Here is a 24,168-nt window from a genome sequence, read left to right on the forward strand (position 1 = left end):
TTTCTTAAATCGGGTGCACGGCTAGTTGATATTTCCTATTTGTGCTGTTCTTTGATGTAGTCTTGGATTTAGTTGCTATATACATGTACAGTTTATATATTAGGTAGGTAGGTAGGTAGATAAGCATGATGCAAAATAACTCTACTTTTCACTATAGCTTCCTCTTTTAATTTACTTCATCCGAATAAACGTTTAACATTCCTTATTTAAAGTGCAAAACGGGACGTACATCTATGAAAAGAAAGCAACTTTTTGTGGTTTCATACATTTATAATGCATCTTCTGTTTCAACAAAAACGTTTGAAGACGACATAAACAGTGAACGTTAAGACGAGATATACATACGGTTGTTTAAATTGGCAAACAAACAACAATAGATGGATAAAAATAGGCAAAGAGATGAACATACAAACTGACCCAACATGAAAGAGCAAATATGCAAATGGGCAATTGGTGAATGGATGCATCAAGTAACCGGTTGACAAACAAAGTTACAGACAAGTTAAATTATGGAAGGACGTGCTGACAGATGGATCAACATATAAACGGACGGGCATATACACACAAACATATGGACAGATTGAGAGGGAAAGTAGACAGATAATGTACATTCTAGTGAACGGAGTTTGCAACAGATAATGAAGTTGTTCAGTGAAAAACTGGACGGAAGCATAGGGGTAATTGTTGTGTTATATTCGTTTAGACTAGTGAGAGGCAAATTAACACGTTTATCAGACAAAAAACACTCAGATAAATGGAATATGTTATGACTAATTTTGCTCCTATTTATTCCTTTCAGAACAGAGAAAACCTGGCATGCCCATTAAGTTAATATTTTAAGAAGTCGGTTTATAATATTTTAGTATAGATACATCATCCATACAATATACATTTTACGGTCACTCAGTGCATATTAATAATCAAGTAAGGAATATTGGACTAAATCGTATTCAGGCAGCAAAACTTGCAATAAGTTTTCAATTATGTTTATGTAAATAATGTAAACCTGTGAATCTAAACAGATGTATTATTTCTTCAACACTGTTTCTTGAACGTTTCGTTCTTTTCAGATAGTTTGCATTTATACTGCAGTCCAAAGTACGTGTTCAAATTAACAATGCAACATAACCGTTCCCTTGATAAAATAAACTGAAAAGCAACTCAGTAGATTGTGGGAGAATATTTGTACAAGATATATTTGTACAAGATAGGGTCATTGATTTAATTTGGTGAGCTCCCGCAAGTTTTATTATTTTCATGTGCAAAGGGAAATATATGTATGAATAATAAACCCTAGCCTCCTCTAAGGTCAGAACAAAATGTTATTATTCCATATATATATATATATATATATATATATATATATATATATATATATATATATATATATATATATATATATATATTGGAATGTTTTAGCGGTTCTTAGTATCAACAGACTGTACTTTATTTCTTTGAAGTGAAATTAGATGTGACTACTTAGCTAATTTTGAACGATGAAAACTGGATAGATACATGTTCTCAAATATATGCATATTAATCAGTAGCTTCCATATATACGTGCAAATCGGAGACAGGCATGAGTTTCGATTCCGTTGGATGAAATGGCGTCATTTTGGTCATTGTATGGTAGACAGGTTAGTCATTGTATGGTAGACAAGTTTGTATTTGTATGGTAGACAAGTTAGTCATTGCATGGTAAACTAGTTGGTCATTGTATGGTAGACAAGTTGGTCATTGTATGGTAGACAAGTTGGACATTGTATGGTAGACAAGTTGGTCATTGTATGGTAGACAAGTTGGTCATTGTATGGTAGACAAGTTGGACATTGTATGGTAGACAAGTTAGTCATTGTATGGTAGACAAGTTGGTGTTTGTATGGTAGACAAGTTGGACATTGTATGGTAGACAAGTTAGTAACTGTATGGCAGACAAGTTGGACATTGTATGGTAGACAAGTTAGTCATTTTATGGTAGACAAGTTGGACATTGTATGGTAGACATGTTGGACATTGTATGGTGGACAAGTTGGTCATTGTATGGTAGACAAGTTAGTCATTGTATGGTAGACAAGTTTTAGAAATTTTTGTTTAACATTTCTCCATTAGTATTTAAACATCTCTAAACATTCTCTGGAAAACGAATCTGAGTTCTTCTTTCACAGCTTTTAAGCACTCTCAAATTTTTTTACTTTGAAGCATCTTCTTACGTTGGATCTAGAGTTCGTATTTTACGCTACTTTCATTCAAACGCTTTTGGCGACTCTGTTGAGACCTTCACCTATGCACAGACTATACGATATGAAAGCCTGGGTAAAAGAAAAAGGTCTTTAACAACTTTTTCAGCAGAAGAAATAAAACGTAGAGTAAAGACAAAGTGAAAGAACTAATCACTTATGCGGAAACCTCCTATTTTTCGTTGAACGCGTCAAGCCTTGCTATCCAAATTACTACACGAACCTAAAATCATCAAACATTATCTGATTTATTGAGCAGAAGCAACATAGACATGCTGTTTGCTATCGTTTATAATCCCTACAGAAAAGTTTTTGGTTCGTGCAACCAAATCCAAATTCAAAATTGTACCTTCTACAAGATATAAAATAAAAGTTACAAAGGCGATTGACGTACATGTCAATCAAGAATCCTGGAGGGAAATTTGAAAGATGTAAGGCTAGTGTTGTAAGAATAGATTATCAACGGCAAGCAGATTTAGCGGATGTTTCTAATTTGTTTGGGTGGTCTATTTGACATCCAAAAACAAAGTTCATATTTCACACTTAACATAAAGGAACCAATCCTTTTAGAACATTTCCAAAGAACCTTGGAAGAATGTATGTGGAAATAATGTATACCCCAAGAAACCTTCCAATACAGCGATGTCTTAACATGTATGGTGAAAGCTTATAATCAATCATACCATCATAGTATCGGATTCGCTCCAGAAGTCTCCAAAACAATGTATCCGTGTTAAATCTATTGTTTGGGAATTCTTAGAAAAGAAAAATTTCAGTCATATACACTGGACAATGGTGTGCATCGGATAAACATAACGCATTTTTGGCAAAGTATAATTACCAAATGGACGCCTAAAGAATTATTTGTTGTGATTGGTTAGAAGATATTAACGAAGAAATGTTTCGAGGAAATGTTTACTTGCCCTATTTACAACAAGTGACCAAAAATGACGACGACTTGTACGATATCGAAAGCATCCTAGATTAAAGAGGGAAAACGTCGTATTCAAGAAGTCAAATTTATTTCCCAAGAATTTCAAAGCGAACCTTTATAAAAAGAACTTACGGTATTGTGAATTAAATCACAAGTCCAAAAGTGTAGAGTGTTCCGATTGTATCAATTGGTGTTCAGAATGAATTTTAATCTTGAATGTGTTGATATGCCAAAAGTTCTAAATGTGCTTATGTGCTAACATTCTTAATATATAACACTGATATAATCCAAATTGTACTTGAATGAATTCACATAAATAGCAAAATAATGATTTCATTTTAACGTCAACGAGCATTTTTTTATACTGCCAATAAACATATCCTATCAAATTATAACTGTACACAGCTAAAAGACTTATTCCATTTCAGATGTTACGATATGAATGACTAATTCTTATGTAAATACCTTTATATGCCTCCACACTTGACCTATTTAGCAATTACTATTTTCTTAAAATACTATGTCATCTTAATGGAAACTTTTTCCAAACAAGGTCAGGTATGTTTACTTACGCTTAGGCAATTCATCCTGACAAATATCATGGAGACCATGAGGCTTTGAGGAGAAAACAAGTGTCCTGAACTAAAATCCAATAAAGCATGTTTACAAAAATAAAGTTTGGTCTACTGTTACGAGTCTATCTGTTAAAATAAGTAACAGAAAAGAGTGAATGACAACAAGCTTTGTAAAGTTTAACAAATAATTTATTTCCCTTGAAAACAAAGTGAAAATGAGAAAAAAAAATAACTTACGGTATTGCGAATTAAATCCCAAAATAATCAAAGAATTACAGACACAAGTCCTTGTAATTAAAAGTCCTGAAAAAAACTCAGTACAAGTCCCGAAGAAATCCGAAAACTGAAGGCGATGACGTGTCTGCTATAGCTTATATAGAAAAAAAAGCGTTACCCAATGGAAAATAACCGTCTAGAATGATCCTGATATTTACAAAACAGTAACCTGGATGATGTATTATTCGTTTAGGAAATTCCAAAACTTTGACCCAAATAAACATATTTACCTCTTCTATTAATCATGATCCTGATATTATTCCCATATAGAGAAAGAATAATTTAATTGTGTATTAGCTAGTTAACAATGAATAAAATATTTAAAAAATCAACCAGGTCCGGCATACAATGTTATAGTACAATAACATGTAATGAAATAAAAGAATGTAAAAACGAACAAACAAACAATTTAATTAAATGTACATAACCCTACAATAATGGAAAAGGTTAGCAATGTAATATATTGTTTACAAATTTATCCTTACAACCTACAGTCATGGATGAAACATTAAACAGACACTATAATACACTGTGCCATGAAGAATCGCCATTAAATTTAACTGCGTACATTCATAATGGAAATTGGTACATACCTATTTTGAGCCGACCCTGTAAAAGTATCCAATGTATTTGAACAGATAAAGTAAAATTCACACCTGACTAAAATAACATCAATAAATTTGAAGGAAATTATTGTTAGTTTCCTTTCACAGAATGCATAGTTTTTTAAAACTGCTTCTTTCCATGTTTGTCTCCCCCACCCCCAACCCCGCATGAATACACATACAAAAGGAAATGGACATGATGTCACCAATGTCAACGATACAACTTATATAGAAATAAGGCCAACTTAGACTATGGCTACGATGAAGTGAAATAGATTATGTTTATGGGTCGTTCTATATCGAGGGTAGGATTTTGATTCCATAATTGTTTGGTAAAACTGTTGCCAAACGGAGTCTGTCATGACTGGAACGTTGTCAGTAAGTCTACTGCACGTCAAACTCACAACGTTGATATCGTTGAAAAGGATTTAAATGTCTTGTGTATGTAATGGAAAAATTCCACTTAGAACTCTGCATATGGAAGTGATCTGAGTAAATGTCAGCGAAATTGTAGATAAGCCAACATCAGAATGTTTATTCAGCTACATGATTTCTAAAGTGGTACTATATAGAATGACAGTGAGATCCCGCTTTTCTGTAGTTACAAGGCCATTTCCAAATTGAACTTCCAAATCTTTGATAAATTACAGAAAATATCAAAAGTGTTTGCCCCATCATTGTACCGTGACGTTTGTGGTGGGTGGGTCAAGAAGTAAAATAAATAAAGTGTGCTCGAAACTTCTAAATATAGAGCAAATAACTGTTTATAAACTTTCAACATTCTGAGGCAGACAGTTCAGTTTTAGGTTAAAATCAGAAAAGAAAACACAAACACAGGATAGAAAAACAATGTTTTTAAAATGTATCTCTTGTGACTTTTTTTCTTCATCCTATCTATTAATATAGAAGCTATATATTCAGCGTGTTCGTTTCGTCCTAACTCTCTCTCTCTCTCAATTAAAATATACAACATACATTTCTTTTTCTAGTCGGAACAATTATAAAACTATTTACAAAGAACTATGTCAGTTAAACCTATGTGAGCATATTCCTTTCTGATCAATTTCTTTTCTTTTCCACCTTCTTCTCTCCCACACAGGTGCAATGCAAGAACATACATAGTATATACACAAACAATGATACAGACATATACCTAGAAGTATTGGCCACATACCAGTGTCTGGACTGGTTGAAAAGAATTGCACAAATATGCATTATCCATCTTATGTTTGTTTCTTCACAGGCTAGCTCAATAACAACGAATACCAAACTCGCAACAATCTGTATAATCGCCGATATGTTTGGATACTCTGCATGACCAAGACGCAAGGCCTCGATTAGTTCTATATGAAGCTTTGATGTCTGAAATTTAAAATAAAAAAAATGAATTTTCTAGTGTAACAGAAGCCAACATTATTTCTTTTAGACCTTTTAAGTGCATGTATGCGGGTAAACTGGTTCAATATAATGCTGAAAATGGCACTCTGTGACTCTTGAATATTATTTCGCTCTCAAAGGTGATATCATTATTAAGAATAACGCAATTTATTTACAGATCATGGGCATTAGTGAAATTACAAAGGATTTAATAGTAACATCCTACCAATAACTGACAATTTTGCCGAAACTGAATTTGTACCATTTCTGTTATAAAAAGATTTTTTTATTGTAATGCGAAAACTTCAGCAATAAAAATGAAGCTGACAATTTCATAAGGTATACACACACAAATTAAGAGATACCACTACCCACCCACCTTCTTCAACAAACGATTGAATTACTGAGTGAAATCTTCATAGTAATATAACTGCAGTTATTAAGAGATATACAAAGGTTATAAATGACACTATTATACTTTGCAAATGTTCAAAATGGAGATATCGTCACTTCGGGAGAGATTTCGATCATGGTGAATAAATACATCAAAATAGTAATATGGGTTTTGGACACCATTATATATATATATATATATATATATATATATATATATATATATATATATATATATATATATATATATATATATATATGTTTCGTTTCAATTGATTCTGTCATGAATTTGGGGGTTTTGTGACATGAAAGTCTGTGTTTCCAACGACGACGCAAAGGAAAATTAGAGATTATATGGAAAAAAGAATTCGTTTACGTCTCTTGTCTTTGATTTAAATTCGTTATTGTATAGATGGGTCACCACTGCCAATATGACATAGAGCCAAGGAAATATAGTACCGGCCATTTTTAGGAGAGCTAAAAAGAAAGGCGAGAGAAAAAAAATTACTGGTCAGTTACGTGTTAATTATAACGTGTTAATAATTTTATTTTGAAACTAAATTAATGAATGTGGTAGGGCGCTAAGAGTAATTTCCACGTATTATTCATACTTCTTATTAGTGATTCAACGACGGAACATAACAAAAGTTTTAACTACTCAATGAACAATTCCTTCAAAGTGATGCAATTTTTTTTTAAATCAATAATTATAAATAAGCTTCTTTAAAACAAAAATTCGGCACGACCTTAGGAGTGCAGTATTATTTTTTAAAAAAAAAACGAGTATATATTTTCCCACACAAATGTAGCAACCTTTTATTATGTACTCATTTCATTTTCCTACCTGAGGCTTAATAATAAAGAAATACACAACAAGAAAAAAAGTATTTGAGTTTATTATGTATTTCAAAATAATACACAACCGTAGAGTCATCAATACACAGTAACAATATTAATGCGCACATAGCACCGTCCAGCGACCTTTGAACATCGTCGCGTGCTCTACATAGGTTTAAAAAAGTTCTCGTTTTGGTCTCACGTTGAAAGAACCTTTGCGCTCTTCCGGAATGGGTATATTTCGGTTTTGTTGATCCAACTCAATTCTCCTTTTCGGCTTATGAAGGACTAGATTTGTTAGTCAATTTAGTGCAGTAAGAAGAATGTGATTTCAGCTGGAAATGTAGTCGAAATTACAGCACAATTTTGGTGTGTATCAGGTTTTCCATGACATGGGTCATGTCTTTCGGATTTGCAGAACTAACTGAAAATGTATTCAAGATGCATACATGTAAGTATATGTGTTACCATTCTAAGTACCAGCTAAAGAAAACATATGTTTATGCCATGTCACTTGCATGCTCGCTTTTGGAAGGACCCCACCTGTCACATGTATCATTGTGTATAAATTCTATCGCAAGCCTAGCAATTTTTTCAAAATCGTTAAACGGGGAAAACTGCAATTGTGACAGTCCATTCAGCCAGCATAAATAATACATTTTCGTCGCCTTGGCTAATTGGCTCTGATGCTCTTAGTTTCCTACCAAAGCCTTCAGTTACATTATAATCTCGAATTTAGTATTTTGACTGACTTGTAAAATAGTACGTCTCTGATAGAAATGCCAGAACCCTGGGCCACAATATGTTTTCTGTGCTATTTTATAGACACCAGACAAAACTGGTCATAGTCTGAACCTTTTTGTTTCCGAAAAGTTGCGAATATTTCTTCTAAATAGATGTTTGTTGTTGGCATTGCGAATGTCACGTTCATTCGTTTCAAAGTTTCATTTATGACTCATCGAACTCGTCCACATCGTTAACTTTATCATTTCTCCTTTCAAATGGACGACATAGTTTGTTTAATTTATTCACAAACAAATGTTATAAATTGAAAGATAAAGCCTTAGCTAGATGAATCTACATTGTTTACAATCAAAGTAATTTCTAATACATCATTCTATTTTCAGACACACATGTCGTGCAATATGAAGCAGTGCAATATGGAAAAATCCTGAACGATTCTGACAATTTAAAGTTAACGGACAAAACGATGAGCATACAATATGCTGTATTTATTAATCAATATTGTAATATTTGCCGTAATAGTAAGTCATCTGCTACTTTAATTCCAAGCAGAAAACGACTACTTCAAAATCTCCTGGATATAATCTCAGTCAGAAGGGATACCCCTCAGGGACGTTTTGGGCATGTCAATATAAATGGTTGGGGCATCACTGAAGGGGACGCGTATTTAATTATTCAGTTATCGCGTCATACTTACTAAATGACAAAGGTTGCCTAAAAACTAAAATAATTTGGACCTCTAATTAGAGTGTTTGCACAAAGGTGTAAGGGAAATAAAGATTCATTTTAAAATGTAAAGCTGAGTATAAATGAAAACTCTTTAGGGCTCTGGTACGAAGGCTACTGTATTGGACGAGTTTGCATATTAAGTACCAGAAACTTGAGTGCGAATATTAAAAGAGTTTTGAAAACAATAAAGTTATACAATTCTATGGAATTAACTATTAGGAAAACAACATAAGAAAGAAAAGAGCAAACGTAAAACTTACCAAACAAAGTTAAAGGAATGTAGGAAACGAAGATAAGCATGGATGCCCAAACATTGATTTGATGATGAAAATGATGTCACTTCCTTTACAATTCGTATGAGTTGTCAGTCTTCTTCTATTTTCATATTTTGCTACGGAATCATCCCATGCGACGTCATATTCAGTGTTTCTTACCTTTCGTATTCCGGAATATTAAAGAGACCTAAGTAAAAAGTTGCAATAAAATTAGGTTCTATAATTATGTATACCATTAAGTTACCTGTACTATTTTTGCTATATTACCAATAGTTACTTCTATTACTACCACTATTAACTTCAGAAGTCCAAGGCTGCATACAGCAGAGGAGAATGATTGTAACCAAAGTCAGAGGCAAAGTAAAACAAGTTTGAATCAATGGAAAACTCGAATGTTTTTCGGTCAGACAATAAAATACAAGGTTATACGTACCGCATTAATTGCTCTGTGAATATTTTGAACCTGCTAAGTGTTATATAGGATCCGTTGAAATAATCTTTGCACAATCTTGGACACGAGTTTTTTTCTAATATTGATCTCCTGTCAACACTTCTGTTTTAAACAAACTGATAGCACTACTACCACACATAAAGAAAAGTTCATTTTTCATCGATAAGCCAATCCATGAATTCATCAAGCAGTCTTTGTTTAGGAAAGAAAACTGAAGACTTGACCATATGTATTTGTATGTTCTTTTTTTTATAAAAAATCAATATATTAAAATAATGATGTTGGATTTTTGCCAATTTGTCGTCAGTTTGAGATTTAAACAGAATCAAACCACGAATAAAATATTGTAAAGATATTACCCATGCAAGTTAAAGAGAACAGGCGTAGTGAATACTAAAGTGTAGTCAACTTAAACACTAAAAACCTTGACATCATGATTGTATTGCCTGTCATTATATAGATAGGCAGCCTTACTAATCCACGAGAATGATCATATCGACATCATTCATACTTTGTCACACAATCAGAGAGAAAAGATTTTTTTCTCATAAGATAATTGAGGAACTGTCTTGTTTCAATTGATACGACCCCATGTTCTTAAAGTAAGCAACACATATAACACAAAGACCTAAAATTTTAATAAAATTCAACAAATAATTTATTTACCGAGAATACAAAGCGGGAAATTAAGAAGGACCTTTTGATATTGTGGATTAAATCCCATGTCCAAAAGTATAGAGTTTTCCAAATTAATTCAAGTGGTGTTTCAAATGAATTCCAATCTTGAATGTACTGATGTGCCAGAGACCTTGAATGTGCCAATGTGCCAACAGTATTAATGTATCACAAAAATATAATCAATTTAGTCCTTGACTTAATTCACGCTATTATCAAAATAGTGATTTATTCCTAAAGTCAATGTGCACTTTTTAATTCCAATTAACAATTTAAATAAATAAATAAATCCTCTTAAATCACAACTAAACACAAGAAAACGACTGATTTTACTCGACAGATGTTATAATAGAATAATTTATTATAACGCAAACAGCCTTTATATAAAAACCTAGGATAAAATAAGTGGAACACGTTGAGGGGCAAATGTTCATTTCCAGAACATTGTGAGCTGTAAACAAAGACAGGTCGTTTACTTAAATTTTAGTAAAGAACATGACAAACACTAGGTACATTAGGAACTCCCAAGGGGTAAACTAATGTCCTGACCTCAAATACATGTAAATACGTTTACCGACAATTGATAATTATCTTAATGTTTAATATAGAAGCATAAAAAATAACTATTTAATATGTTGTTTAAAAAATGACCCTTGCGATCTGTAATTATGAACAAATATTAAATACAACTATAGATATACATAATACCATTTTGATTACAGAAGATGTCTTAATGACATCATCTACATATAAGTGACATTTTTTAATGTTTTGTATACGTTAAATGAGTCTTTGTCAATTTGGTTATTTTATGTTGTAGACAGCCTGCATGAATGTTTATTTTGCAAGATGAAATAGTGCAAAGCACGATGAAGACCTGCCTACCATACGCCAAATACAAAAATAAATCGATTTGTCCACTTTACATTCAGCAGACTGGTTATTCGATGCAGTGACAATAACGTTTTTAGTGCAGTATACCTCTCTGACAGGCTTATCATCATTGACCTGGCCTGCCAGTACTACAGATGTTCTGTTGGGAAGCAAACCGGATGCAATTGATTCGTTTTATGTGTTCACAAATGCTTCTTAACGTGCTTTATATCTAGGACATGCAAGAAAAAGTCTGCAAATTGGCACAGGTTATTTTCTGACAATGCATATAAATTAAGTCAAAGGTCACACACAACATCTTCATTGTCATTCTCCAAGCTTTACAGAATGTGTGTGTGTGTGTGTGTGTGATTAGGATTTTAACGTAGCTTTAACAATTGTTCAGTCATATCGCTACGATGTCTGGAGTGTGGCAGTTTATAGTGATGTCTAGCACTGGGGCATCATGCCGCAGACATGATATCCCACCCAGTCACATTATCCTGACACTTGGCGCGTCGCATCTACATCTCAGATATGTTATTGAACATTTCTAATGAAAAAATTCTAGTTAATGCCATGGATTAGCACAAAAGTGGTTAAGAATGTCTACGTTTTGTGTCATTGTAACGGGCTGAGTAAATAGCTAATAATATAAATATAATTTCGGCAGCTATCATTTTCTGCTTGATTCATTAATTTCCTTCAAATGCTACAGTGTGGATGGGTATTTTGTAGTTTGATTGCTTTTCGACATGAGTTACATGTAGCTTGAAATTAACAGGGTGTATACTTAAGAAACGGATAATTGGCACTAGCTTTCCATTTGGTACAACATATTTTCTGTAGTTAAACGATACAAACAAAATTAAAAAGTATGGTAGCCCTGAGCCCCTAATTTTGAGCAAACCAATGAATATGTAAGTTCCTATTTGTATCAAGACAGCTTTTGATAGTATATTTCTCATTTTAATAACCAAAATGTGAAGTAGAACAGGTAAAAACAGCATAATGTTGCTGTATTTAGCAACAAGGAACACACAGGAGTCCATGTTAACGTGCTTAATAATACAAATAGTTCACGTAAACACTAAAGACTTATTGCACAATGTTGATTAAAGATAATTAGACCTATGGAACCCTTTCCAATTTTACTTTTTTTTAAATCTCTCTCTCTCTCTCTCTCTCTCTTTCTCTCGTGATGTTTTTGCAAACAAACATTTGTACAAGATAATAAATGTTAAATGCATACGTTGTAAAAGTAAGATTCACACAAAGACAAAACGTTTGAAAGAGAAATATGCATTCCACGGTAAAGGTAAAACATACTCAAAACGTTCTTAAAGAGAAATTTTCTATTCATAAATTGTAAAGGTAGAAGCAAAATCGAAACTTTCAAAAGAGACACTAAATGTCAAATAAATTGTAATGGTAGAAACACAGGAAAGAAATAATAAAATGTTCAATACATAAAGGTAAATGCAGCATTGATGTGGTTCGTTAAGAGGCAATGAACATCGGGAGAGTTGTACAGATAGATAGTTAGACTATCAGACGTGATGAAATGTGATTTTGATTTTTAACGTAGCTTTAACAATTTTTCAGTCATATCGCTACGAGGTCTGCAATGTGGCAGTTTATAGTGATGTCTAGCACTGGGGCATCATGCCGCAGACATGTAGCATGATGTCCTACCCAGTCACATTATCCTGACACCAGGCCCACCAGTCCTAACACTAACCTCTTAATGCTGAACACCAAGCAGGGCAGCTGTTAGTACCATTTTTGTAAGACTCTGGTATGACCCGGCCGGGGATCGAACCCACGACCTCCCGCATCCGAGGCGGACGCTCTAACCACTAGGCCACCGGAGCGATCAGACTGCCAGACAGATATATAGATAGGAAGACTGATTAAGGCCTTATAAAACACTTAAAACAACCGATCTCAAATTCATGTAGGAACTATAATGTTAGTTATTGAAATATTGAAATAATAGGTTATGCCCAATCAACATGAGAGAGAGAGAGAGAGAGAGTTCCAAAAATGTCCAGTTTCCATGAGAAATAATATCATGTATTACTCACAGACTCTTAAAGCAATTACATCACTAAAGCTTTCTTTTCCAGATATCTGATTACCATGTGCATGTTATAACATGTACTTCGAATATTACCAGTAATACAGCTTTCTGCGTACAGTGTGACCCCGCTATAACGCGTTCAGTTTAAAAGCGATTTCGGATATAACGCGGTCGTGGCGTGGGTCCCGAAATTTCATATACATGTGTTTTTTTGTGCACATAAAATTTCTTAAAAGGTACGGAAAAAACGTAAAGTTGCTTATCATTTTGGGGAAGAGATCGCGTATGAATAATACAAGACGATCGTGGCCTGGCTCCTTAAATTTTATATGTATTTTTCTCGTACACGAAAAAGTTTTTTTTTTTTTTTTTTTTTTAAAAGTAAGAAGAAGAAAAAACGCATAGAAAGTTTATTCTGGGATCGCGTAGGTCTTCGCCAATGTCGCAAACTTGGATTGTTTTTCCTTATTGGCTGCAAGACATACCATGTGGCTTTTTTATTTGCTGGCGACATTGTTGGCTGTTTAAACTTGTATCTGCAACCATTGGTTTGGAGTGCAGAAATTCAGAGGCCCCATGAAAGGAAGCCTCAAACTGGATATAAAATGCACTGAAATTTATCTATTGTTACATAAACAAATTCTTTGTCCATACTGACAAACCATCTAAACAGTGCATTGTTATATCATAATCCGCTTATCCTGACATCTAGCATGAGTTCTGTTTGTTGTGAAATATCCGAGTTTTTGTTATTGACATTTCTAGTAACGGAGATCAACTGGACGAGGCATTGTCTCGTAATCTATCTTTCATTGGATTTTCGGCCGCTCGCTAATAATTAATGTATTTACAAAGACTGACATTTGTATGTGGATGGTAAGTAAAATTTCTCTTCGTTTTACTCAGAATTAAATCCTTCAGAACGCTCACGTTTTCTGTAATCCATGTCATCAGAACACCTGCGTCTCTATCGTCCGTTGACCCTTTGTTAATTTTCAGACGCATGCGTGGAAGGAATCATAACGCTACTACCACAAATGTAAAAAAAAAATAAAAAAAAAAAAATAACAATACATCGTACTTATTGATTCATTCAGTAGGCATGGAGGGACAGTAACTAGAATAGTCTAAACGACGGCCAATTCCTTTTTGAAAATGTACCCAGATAAAATAGTTTGCTGAAATTTCAAAGGAAACAGATTACCTTTGAAGCGCCGACTGTTATGAAAACGTATTCAGCAAATGGAAAAAATACCAGTTTCAGTCATGCAGTACAGTTATTTGATGTTGCTGCCACAATAAGAAATGGGCATTCGTTTGGTTCTTCAAAGCTGGCCTTTAGCAATGACTTCAATAGTGCATGCACCCTTCATCAAAGAAAGCCGACTACAACCTTTCAATAACAGCAAAGAACGTTTCTTCGAAGAAAGTCGGAACGTACTTTAAATTAAATGTGCTTCGTCATTCGTTACGTAATTGTGCTGTTTTTCCACTGAATTCAGACCAATATGATCTGTTGCAAAATTAATGAATATTTTAATGCTGTGTGTGCATATTTTCGATGGAATCACTTGTATTGTAGATTCAAAGTATATGATGAGGTTCGCAGGTGAGTACACAGTGTTGATACTCTATTCATGCTATACATTAGACATTTATATATAAACAGGATTCACGTATATGTACCAATTCATGGTTCTCTAAATAAAGTAAACTATAATATTATGTCTTCTCTGTTTTCACTACAGGTGTATTTCTCATTTAATATGCATCAAGTCAAGATGGTAACTGTGCCGACGAAGCACGTATTTTACCCCCCGCATTTATTACCCACCCACCCCACATTTTTTTGTTTGTTGGGGGTACATTTTCTTCAGCTAGCTGACTTGGTTGCATATAGCACGGTTCGGTATATAACGTGGTCGGGTTTTATGGCTCCCAACTACCGTGTTATAGCGGGGTCACACTGTATTACTGAAGTATTTACTCGTAAGAGACACGTTTTACTTCTCCAGTTGCAAAATTATATGCCTCTCTAATTCTTTCCTCGACTGAATTGTTTTCTTTTTCATTATTTAAATAGGTACATATTAATGTTTTCACAAAACTGGACACAGTTACTCTTTTACTACGAATACAAAAACGTTGTCCATTTAAACCGTTCACAAAGTTATATAAATGCCAGTTACTAGCAGCCCCAATAGCAGGTTTGTTAGCATAGTGCTAGACTAACGGAAAGCAATCCAATTGTTGGATCGCATAGAAACGCATAAAAACGTTAGAAGTGTCATGTCTCAGGCAGTATAACTATGTTTCTATGTTTCGGACAAGCAAAGCAAACTATATCTGCAATAACGGTGATGTTTATTCTGCGACATCTATAACACGCGTGTTATACATGTCTCGGGCTTATTCAATACGTGAGACCAAATATCAACACCGCCAACATACCAATACAGGTTTGGAGACTAATTTTACTGATTGTAGTATGGATACACAATAATTTCCAAATTTCTATGCACACAGAATAATAACCTCTCGGAAACCTGAATAATTGTGTAGATTAAGATACATACACGACGGGAAAATAATAATGTAAAGCAAAAAGGATGTTTGTATGAATTTTTATATATTTTGTTTAATTAGTGAGCTATACATGAGTATATATTGGTTTGCAAATTACGTTTGTGTACTAGAACGTTGGAAGCAGCAAGAACGAGACACGAATTTCTAATTTTGTCGCTTTATTTTGACTTCATGGTATGGAAAGGTTCGTGTAGAATCGGCAATAGGTCACCAAGAGGTAAACAAGTATATGTAATGATATCTAAATAAAATATAGTTGGCATTAAGTAATTCAGTAGTTTCTAACACTTACAAACAATCTCATACACTCCTTTTGAATACGTCCCAACATTTGGAGCCATTAATGTTATACCAGCATTGTTAAAACATAAAGGTTTTGCATTTGAATTGATCATATATCTGTGTCGTATTAGTACATTTAATTGATTTACATTTATTCCTTAGACTGATTCACATATGTTCCATGCATGTAAATAAGTGAAGGTCTAATGAAGAAAAGTTTGGTATGAAATAAGTACAAATAAACAGTCGTGTAAATTAAATATGGTGCAAAATAGAATAAATAAATAGATAAATGGAGCGTGTACCATTCTATTACAAGTGAAAACCTCTCTCTCTCTCTCTCTCTCTCTCTCTATATATATATATATATATATATATATATATATATATATATATATATATATATATATATATATATATATATATATATATGGCAGTTTAGTCTATTATATACCATGTTGTAGCTAATATGTTGACACATTGTATGAACACATATGAAATAGTAAATAACTTAATACTGAACTAAAGTTCGACACCAACCCACCCCACCCCCAACTTTTAAACTTTATGCAAGTTTCCAAAAACCGCCCTTCTAATACCATGAAAATCTTTAAAATGTATGCAAGTACAAAGGACCAGTTAGGTAATTTAGATAATGCATGCACAAAGGATTACCAGACATTTAATTTAAGATAATGTATTTATGTAAAACGGATTACCATACAGGTAATTTAAGATAACGTATGTTTGTGCAAAGGATTACCGGACAGGTAATTTAAGATAATGTATATATATGCAAGGGGTTACCAGATAGGTAATTTAAGATAATGTATGTATACACAAAGGATTACCGTACAGTTAATTTAAAATAACGTATGTGCAAAGGATTACCAGACAGGTAATTTAAGAAAATGTACGTCTGTACAAGGGATTACCAGACAGGTAATTCAAGATAATGTATGTATGTACAAAAGGTTAACAGACAGGTAAGTTAAGATAATTTATGCATGTACAAAGTATTACCAGACAGGTACTTTACGCTCCGGACGTGGGAGATCGTGGGTTGGAACCCCGGCCGAGTCATAACAACGTCTTATAAAATGGTACTAACAGTTGCCTCGCTAAGCGCTCAACATTAAGAGGTTAGTGCTAGGACTGGTCGGCCTGGTGTCTGAATGATGTGACTGGGTGGTACATCATGCCACTTGTCTACGGCATGATGCCCCAGTACTAGACATCACTATAAATTGGAACACTGTAGACATCGTAGCGATATGACTCAAATATTGTTAAAGATATGTTAAAATTTCAAATCACACACAAACACACACACACACACACACACACAAAACATTACTAGAAGGTAATTTAAGATACTTACCTTAATTGTTTGTTATCCTGTCACACAAGCAATGACATCCTATGTGGTATTCTAAGATGTCAACAACCTCTCGACGTTCTGACTGGGAAATGACTCTGTCATAGTTATATAAGGGGCGAATCTAAGAACAGTCAGTTTGGGTTTTCCAGAATGCTATAAATAAAGAGTACCATAAAATGTGTCGCTAATTCGATACCTTTTTGCTGAATTATGATATTGCTATTTAGGTCATCGGTTATATCGGAATAGAGCTATAGCAGTGTACAATTAACTTTTCTGGTGATGATGGCTTTCATTTTCAACAGGTAACATTAACTGTTATCAAATATTATTTTTCACAAACAACAGCTCTAGCAATATGAGCTGAGGTAAAAGATCTTTCGCAAGAGTGCTTGAAACTGTCCATTAGCTCTTAGGTTCGAATTCGCCACTCACCGGCCACGAGTCGGACGATCTATCAACTATATCTACATAGGGAATCGGACACATCGGTCGGACGATCTATCAACTATATCTACATAGAGAATCGGAGACATCGGACTGGGAAAAACAGCAAATCCTACGCCCCACTGCGATTTTTTTAAATCAAGCTGATACGTTTATATCTTATATCGTGAGAAAGGTGTTGACATTATCAAATATTATGAGGTTTAAAAGCCACCAGTGTTTTATATAACTAAATTGTTCTTTCAACATTATTCGTGACTAATTTTCGTTTCCTTAAAGGCATGTGCTTTTCACAATTGATTCTATTCTTCAAATCTTACTGAAATGAATGGCATCGGGCCCAGCGTCTGAAATTTTGGGAGCCTTTTTTGCATCACACCTTTTCCCTTCTCCAAGTTGTGATTTATTTCCCACTGTACGGTGGTGAAAGCCAAAGTGGGTTGGGTGACCAAGGTTCTATGGTGACATGTCCATTTTTTAAATTTATTTATCAAGAGCCATTACTTATTTCATTGCGTAACTGGTTTACCTCAAAAATAAAACTTATTATATTGAACAATATTGAACAAGCAATTATTTACGTATTCTATTAAGAGTCGCATAAGATTAATGATAAAATCAAACTGGGGCAATAGAGTCCAGCAGAAGCTATTACAATTACAGGTATTACATTCCTGACTTTCATGTTTGATGAAGTACATGGCTATCAATTTGCTTGAAGTATTTTTACCAAAGGAATGTATTTTATTCATTCTGGCTGCAATGATAAATAAATTATTACATTACATGCAACATGTACAGTTTTGTAGTTTCATTGTTCCAAAAAGAATTTATGTACCTTGCGTTTCGTCGGAATATTAGACTTAGGTAAATTTTGCAGTTTCTGCCAAGCCCTTAATCACTAAACCACTGCAGTTCTCGCCTGATGTTCACTTACAAAATTGTTTCTGCGATATTGGCCATCTCTCATTTCGTATTAGCCAACCCCACCACCAAATATTTTCTGTCCCCAGTCTCTTCAAGATACCACAAGCATGCTCAAACCAAAATATACTTCGCGTTAACATTCATCTGGACTTTAACATTGTAGAATGCTAGCATTCTTTTCACCTATAAAAGTTGTTATATGTAACCGTGCCTGCTTCACCTACTAACTTAGGACACAAATGATTATTGGGCATAAGGACTGATTGCTAGTGGCCAGTTAAAGCCACAGTTATACTGCCTAAGTTCTATCAGAATTTACATTCCTAACTCGACGGCTTGTCACCATCATGGTATTAACAATTTTTTCTCTCAATCGTATCGGACATGAAAAATAATAAATTGTAAATAAAACATTTAATTTAGACATTAAAGATGCAAACATCGTATTGCCACACTAACTAATGTATATTTTAATAATGAAATTCGCTTCTTGTAATTAAACTTATCTAAGGGAAATTGAGAATATGGGTTGATAATTTAATCAAAACCCTCAAGCTTGAAATACGTTTTATCCAGCACAATATCTTTTTTCTCCCACTTTTTATTCGTCAGGTTGATGATTTTTCCGGATTAACCTTAGAAACAGTGTTATTCAGCATCGGGAGCGTGTCTGAATTGGTTTTCTTTGCCGGTTTTAGTCGCATGGTCAAGGTCATTTTTATTAGATTATATTAGGTGGCGCTCACCAGATAATATGTGCTTTTGAGAGAGTGACATATGTAAGGTGAAGTAGTTCGCATTTAAAACATGCACAGTGGAGAGAATGTTTGCATACCTCTATGCTACATTAATGTAATGTGGATGATATTTCTTTTGGATATTGTACTTTTGGAAATTTTACATGATTTAAGCACACTGCTAACTAAAATGACTGCTCCCTTGTGTTAAAAAATCAGTCTGAATTAGTCTAAAGTACACTATACATAGCAGCTATTAAAATAGGGAAAATGAATTTTGCCAGACTAGACAATACCAGCTTCTGAAAGTGCAATGAATGAATTACCAAATATATAAAATGTAAAAAAAGTTATCGGCTCTTTTTTATACAATTGACCTCTGAAGTTCAGGAAGTGAAAATGACCAAGTAGAGCTAGCACTTTTTTGAAAGGTGCACATTTGAAGTAAGGCCAAGCTGTATACTCTATAACCCATAGTACACCCATCAATCATACACCAAAATAAAGGGAATTAAAGGTTCTTTGCATTATACCTAAGATATACAAGGTCTTTTTTAAATAGCCAGTATAACCAGTGAGGAAAGCCGGGGACATTCTTTTTCTTTAAATTCCTAACCCTATGCAAAATGCGAAACTGTATAGCGCCACCTTAACGAAGTAGTATTTAGCATGCAGAACATAGTGTTCAAGTCTTGTGCATTGATTATGTGCATCGCTTGCTTACCATGCATTTAATGTTATGCATATTTAATTTGCATTGCTTGTTAGTTTTTGTTCTCCATCATTATGTTATATATAACTGTATTTTGGACTTGACCTTGTCCAAAATCAAGTTCACTGTGTCCCTGACAAGACACTGAAGTTGTTTTAATTAGGTAAACAAATAATAGATAGCTAATACTTTTATAAAAGTGTGGGTTAAATATTAGGATTATTATCTTGTTCGGAGTCGAGGACATTATGTTTCCCATGTTCTTTATTGTAATTTTAGTAACATTGTTCTAGAATGGGAAAATTCCATCAAGTCTTAGGATTTTCAGAAATGATAATTGTTTCCTAGGTCAAGTAGAACGCTTTATAATCATGTTTATCTAAAACGTACTTATTCGTGCCGTAAGATCTTGCGAATGAATCATCTTTATTTGTTGTGTTCAGTTTTTGATTTGGGTGAAATTATTTATTCAAATTATTTTTCGCCGGAAATACAAAGTGCTCTTAAATAATATTTTTGGACAGAAACATTAATTGAGAATGATAGTGAATTCAAACAAGGACATCTTGGATTATATTACTGTGATTCATCGAAGAACTGTTGTGACATGACCACGTCACAGGCCACTACAGACACATCAACACCTTCAGCGTTGGATCTTATTAAAAGACCGATGAAATTTAATTAGAACTGTATTAATTTTGACTGGTGATTGAACTTTTTGGAGTATTATGGGATTTAATTCGCATTACTGTTAGTTCATTTTAAATTTTCACTTTGTATTCTATGAAATTTTATTAAAATTACAAAACTTTTTCGTGTTCGTTCTTTTCTATTACTATAAGCTAGTAACCATAGAATCGTAATACTATGAAAATAAACATCAAACATAGCAGGTTATTTACATACACAGATTGTTCTATATAGTGCCTGAGAACAATCGAGTTCTGTTTTTATTTCCATCTTAACCGTCACATTAAAATGTACATGTTTGTGAAGACAAAAGGTCAATATGAACGGCACGTTTGTAGAGAAACATATTAAAAATGTTGTGACTAGTTTCTTCGGGTACTTTCACATAGGTTTTTGTGACTGATCACTTTGCATGCTTCTATATAGGTTTGGAGACTGGTTTATTCATGTATTTTGTTTTAATAACGTTTTTGTGACTGGTTGCTTGGGTAGTTTAATAAAGTGTTTTTATGCGACTGGTTTCTTAACGTATTTTTCATAGATTTTTTCACGTTTGTTTACTAGTAATCTTCAGGTCAGGTATAGATTACGTTTGATTAAATTCGCATTACACAATTTACTAATTTGCATTATGCATACAGAGTTATTTGGCTGGAAGTATGCATCCCCAGATAATTGCTGAACTAATACTTTTCACGAATTCGTACAAAATCAGCCATATTCCTGGAATATTCGCTTGGAGGCACTACACCGTGTCTTGAAACGACATCTGACCTCTTCGAAACATGATCTCTTGGATCCGATGGTGTAAAAGGGGAACAACTTCCATCAGTCCCCGGTAGGTAATATGCCAGTCATGTTTTATCTAAACTGTTACGCGTGTAAAAAGTTAACTCCAACATTGAGTGCTGAGAGCACTACGCTGCTCAGTGACAAAAAAATACTTCCAAGACGGGCAGAAAATTTGAACAACATCCTCAATCAAAAGTCATCTATCAGGGAGGAGGTAATCGATCGACTGCCCCAAGTGTAAATCAGCAAAATACTTGCTGATTATCCAGTTACTGACTGTAATTGTGAACGTAATTGGCATCCAGTCAAATGGCAAAGCACATGGATCGTGTGTTATACAAGCAGAAGTCAAGACAGCCAGAGGTTCTCACATGGCACAGAACCTTACTGAACTCGTCCAGTCAAATAAACACAGAGAACTATATCCCAGGAGTATGATGATGCATCCTTCGTCCACTTCTACAAGTGGAATCCCTACAAACTATTCTGCGACAACTGTCAGGGCATATCTTTGCTATAAATAGCCGACAAAATACTTGTCAGAGTTCTGCTGAATCGTCATGTGCATCACATCCTGCCATAGAGTCAATATGGTTTCAGAAAAGGACGAGGAACCATAGACATGGTGTTTGCAGTTCGTCAACTCCAGGAGTGATGCTAAGAAAAGAACTCCAGCCTGTGCTCGCCATTCGTTGCCTTGACGTAAGACTTTGACACAGTCAGCCGTCGAGGCCTCTGGAAGATCACGGCAAAATTTGATTGCATAGTGAAATTCCTCATGATGATTTTGATTTTCCATGGCGGCATGCTCGCTCGTGTCGCGGACGACGGACGGTCATCTGAACCATTCCAGTAACCATTGGAGTCAAGCAGAGCCATGTGTTGGCCCCAGACCTCTTCAGTGTGCTGTTCTCTGCCATGCCTATTAATACATTTCGTGACCATGACACAGTGATCACCAGTTATTATGTACTTTTGAGAGAGTGACGTGTGTAGGGTGAAGTTGTTTGCATTTAAAACATGCACAATGGAGAGAATGTTGGCATACCTCTATGCTGCATTAATGTAATGTGGATGATATTTCTTTGGATATTGTACTTTTGGAAATTGTACATGATCTAAGTAGATGCTAACTAAAATGACTGATCACATTTGCTAAAAATATCAGCCTGAATTAGTCTAAAGTACACTATAATAATAATAATGAGGACTTTGTATAGCGCCTAATCTTTAGAAACTCTAAGCGCTTTACAACATTAGACAACACCTATAAGATAAAAAACATATAATAATATTATTACAAAAACAAACACCATGAAATTAGAAAAACATTTAAAATAATAAATATATATTTGTAAACATAGCAGCTATTAAACTAGGGAAAATGAATTTTGCCAGACTAGACAATACCAGCTTCTGAAAGTGCAATGAATGAATTACCAAATATATAAAGTGTAAAAAAAAGTTATCGGCTCTTTTTTATGCAATTTACCTCTGAAGGTCAGAAAGTGAAAATGACCAAGTGGAGCAAGCACTTTTTTGAAAGGTGCACATCTGGTGTAAGGCCAAGCTGTATACTCTATAACCCATATTACACCTATCAATCATACACCAAAATAAAGAGAATTAAAGGTTCTTTGAATTATACTAAGATATACAAGGTCTTTTGTAAATAGCCAGTATAACCAGCGAGAAAAGCCAGGGAAATTCTTTTTCTTTAAAATTCTAACCCTATGCAAAATACGAAACTGTGGAGCGCCACCTTAAAGCAAATATAAAATTGTATGCAATTATTTTTTTCTCTTCATATCATTATGTATGATGTTCTGAATAAAATGGTACATTCATATTGATGTTAAGCTTGAACATAAGCTAATTATGCTCGTTTTGCTCTTGCTTACATAATTTGCCATGAGGCATGTTTGTGTGAGTAGTGACTTTAATTATGAGAAAATTATAAGTCTTAGAATATAGGAATAGAGTCAACTTAAACTTAAAACTGTTGCAATAAGTAAAAGAAATATATTGTGAAAATGTTTCTTTTCATTTATTTGCAATGAAATAAATAAATAAATGATGAGAAAGCGAACTCGCTTCTTCCATATTAAACAATAGGCAAATATTTTACACTTTGACCTTTGACCTTTATGAACCTGATCTGTTCCATCCCTTTTCAAACTGTAAAATTCATTGTTGATGTCTCAGAAATAATTGTGGCTAGTTTCATATTCCTGTCACATAAGCATAACATTGATTGCTATGTTTACAAAATGTAACGTGCATTTTTAAAATAGCTCACTTTTTATCATAAAGTGGTGGTGGACTTGTTAGAGACTCTGACACTCATAAATACTGTTCTGTGGGGGGAAATGCAGGAGAAGTATTCAAAAGGACTGTTTTGATGCTTGCGACTTAAATGTTTCAGCCGTACAATCAAAATTAAATCATACAATAATAATACCTATGTTCTCTTTGTGGGGGCGCTCACCAGTTATTATGTACTTTTGAGAGAGTGACGTGTGTAAGGTGAAGTTGTTTGCATTTAAA

At 34.0% G+C, this 24,168-nt stretch overlaps 1 long non-coding RNA gene across 1 annotated transcript; it reads right to left on the bottom strand.

Moving 5' to 3' along the window:
* Positions 1-3,978: 3,978 nt before the first annotated feature.
* On the bottom strand, positions 3,979-17,407 carry LOC149804080 (uncharacterized). The gene is made up of 3 exons (XR_016420003.1): positions 17,314-17,407; positions 8,968-9,169; positions 3,979-5,989 (listed from the first exon to the last, which is right to left on the bottom strand). It is a non-coding gene; the product is annotated as an uncharacterized LOC149804080 (long non-coding RNA).
* Positions 17,408-24,168: the final 6,761 nt, after the last annotated feature.

This window comes from Sinohyriopsis cumingii, chromosome 3 (genome assembly GCF_028554795.1).
Source record: "Sinohyriopsis cumingii isolate HCF-2022 chromosome 3, ASM2855479v2, whole genome shotgun sequence".
NCBI classification, from domain to species: Eukaryota; Metazoa; Mollusca; class Bivalvia; order Unionida; family Unionidae; genus Sinohyriopsis; species Sinohyriopsis cumingii.